Source organism: Meriones unguiculatus, chromosome 3 (assembly GCF_030254825.1).
Source record: "Meriones unguiculatus strain TT.TT164.6M chromosome 3, Bangor_MerUng_6.1, whole genome shotgun sequence".
NCBI classification, from domain to species: domain Eukaryota; kingdom Metazoa; phylum Chordata; class Mammalia; order Rodentia; family Muridae; genus Meriones; species Meriones unguiculatus.
Window position 1 is genome coordinate 86,824,087 of NC_083351.1, and position 2,920 is coordinate 86,827,006.

Genomic DNA, 2,920 nt, shown 5'->3' on the forward strand with positions numbered 1-2,920 from the left:
AACAAAATGAAAGTATATAAACATAAGAAATATTTTTAATGTTTTCAATAAACTAAACATGAGTAGATCTTGCATAAAGCTAACAAGCACATTTCATTCAGAAAGTTACTACTCCTATTACATCTCCAAAATTATTGTTTACCTCAAAAAATTGGCTCTTTGATTATTTGAATGTGCTGTCTGTTTAGTAAGTATTAAATTACTATTTTCAGAACAAAATAAGCTGAGAAAATGCCAAGTGATACCTCACTGGAAAGATCTTATGGAACTTCCAATTTAGCTTGCATTATACTTTCCATTTCTCTTTTTCAGATTATTTCTGCCATGTGATTTCCTCCCATGGACTGACACAATGCAGAAGAACAGCAGTGTCACAGAGTTTATACTGTTAGGGTTGACACAGGATCCCCTGAAGCAGAAAATAGTGTTTATAATCTTCTTAACTTTCTATATGGGGACTGTGGTAGGGAATACACTTACTATTGTAATGATCAAGTTCAGCCGGACACTTGGGAGTCCCATGTACTTCTTTCTGTTCTACTTGTCCTTTGCTGATTCCTGATTCTCAACATCCACAGCCCCTAGACTCATTGTGGATGCCCTCTCTAAAAGAACATCATTTCTTACAATGAATGCATGACACAAGTCTTTGCTCTCCATTTATTTGGCTGCATGGAGATATTTGTCCTCATTCTCATGGCTGTTGACCACTATGTTGCCATCTGTAAACCCTTGTGTTACCCAGTGGTCATGAGCCGGCAGGTCTGTGTCATCTTGATTGTTCTTGCCTGGATAGGTTCTTTCATTCATTCCACTGCTCAGATTGTTTTGGCCTTCAGACTGCCCTTCTGTGGGCCCAATTTGATTGACCATTATTGCTGTGACTTGCAGCCCTTGCTGAAACTTGCCTGTATGGACACATATATGATAAATCTGCTGTTAGTGTCTAACAGTGGTGCAATTTGCTTGACCAGTTTTATAATTTTAATTATCTCCTATTTTGTCATCTTATACTCTCTGCGAAATCATGGTGCAGAAGGGAGGAAAAAAGCACTCTCTACCTGCACTTCTCATATAATAGTAGTTATCTTATTCATGCCCGGCCACCAACTACTTTTCCCATGAACAAGATGGTAGCAGTATTTATACCATTGGAACACCCTTTCTCAACCCAATAATTTATACATTAAGAAATGCAGAAGTAAAAACTGCCATGAAAAAGTTATGGCATATTAAATTATGACTGAATAAATCCAGATATCAGATATCATAACTGAACATTGAAGATATAAGATACAGCTGAGTTCTTAATAATCTTGATTAAATTAATAAAAAGATTTAAAAAAATGATAGAAAAAATTACATTTCTCTCTCATTTTCTAAATATAAACTAAGAAATGTTGATTGAGACAATTATGTAGAAAATAAAGTTTTAAATCAATTAAACAAAATCAGACACATACTCCAGTATTGTCATTAGTCAGGAAAAGCATTTTGAAAAGATTATTGCATTTTTTCGGAAAAACACGAAAGATTAACTTGGCTGCACGCTTCAATTACCTGAGAAATAAAAAAAAAAAGTATTCAAAATCAAAGTGTTATTTCTATCCATGCTTTATGTAGCTACAGAAGACAAGCATTTATTCTATAAAGTAGAACTCATTAGGAATCTATTCAATAAAATATGTATTTAAGAATTACATATCCTAAAATAATACTCCTAATTAATGGCTCCAATAAATTTCTAGGCATAGTATTTTGTGTCATTATTAAACATAGTGTAGGTTAATCCATAAATTAATGTATGCATTAATAATCTTTCTACTAAATTCTTCTTTCTAGGCAGGCAATCACCAACTTTTAAAAGTTGCCACACGGGGGGAGCCAAGTTGCCACACGGGGAGCACCAGGACAGCATTGTGTCTGAGAAGCGGGACAGCACTCTCCATGCAGTGACCAGGAGACTGAAGTCTGGGTCCTAAAACAACAGCGATCGTGTTTCCCAGGTGAGGGGAGGCTCCCACAGCATGGGAATCGGTCGGGTCCACTCTCGGCTACCCAGCCAGAACCCGGAAGAAATCCCAGGTAACTCGGGCTTTGGGTCTCCGGGCTGGAGCCCCAAGCCTGCGTGTCCCGATCACTTTCCCAGGCTGATTGGTGGGCACAAGGGTGCCTGAGACTGGGAGTCCCAGTCTCAAGAAAACCCCATGGGGAAGCAAAGTTGCGAGTCTGATCACGGGTCACCCAGTCTTTCCCTGGAAGGTCTCTCAGACCGCAGATACCCGCCGCCATCACAACTGAGCTCCCGCCACGCTGAGAGCTGCGCGCCCAGCTCACCCGTACAGAAGAGCTGCGCGCCCCAGTGCAACACAGACTGGGAACCCCTGCCCGGAGAGGACCCCACAGAGAAGGAAGAAACCGTGCTGCTGGGGTCACCTAGGCTGTGTTTGGGGAAAGTCTAGCAGACTGCAGATCGCAAACAGGCAAGTACACCCAGCCATCACAGATCTGGGCCCAAGCAGGGAGCACAGAGATTATGGGAACCCAGCCCGCACAGACTAGCAGGCAGGCACACACTCCGCCAGCTCAGAGGCCTACTTTGTACCAACTACTCCTTACAGACTGAACTGTGTGCCCCAAGACATCAGAGTCTTAGAGTCACTGTCTGGAGAAACCCTCACAAGGAACAAGAAACGAAGCAAAGGGGACAGACTTAGGCAACCCAGTATATCCCCGGAAAAGGTCCCACAGACTGGCCCAACCCAGGGAACTGCTGTGCCCCTGATAGCCTGCTGTTACCAGGAGAGCAGTTCTGGGGCACAGAGCCCCAACCTCAGACCTACAAAAGACTGGGAACCCTGAGATCAACCCCCAGATACTGCTCCAAGGGGCAACCAGTTATCCCTAACAAAACTGACCA

General features: G+C 42.3%; 1 pseudogene; it reads left to right on the top strand.

Moving 5' to 3' along the window:
* The first annotated feature begins 352 nt into the window (after positions 1-352).
* Positions 353-1,243, top strand: LOC110544034 (olfactory receptor 4C11-like; annotated as a pseudogene).
* The last annotated feature ends 1,677 nt before the right edge of the window (positions 1,244-2,920 follow it).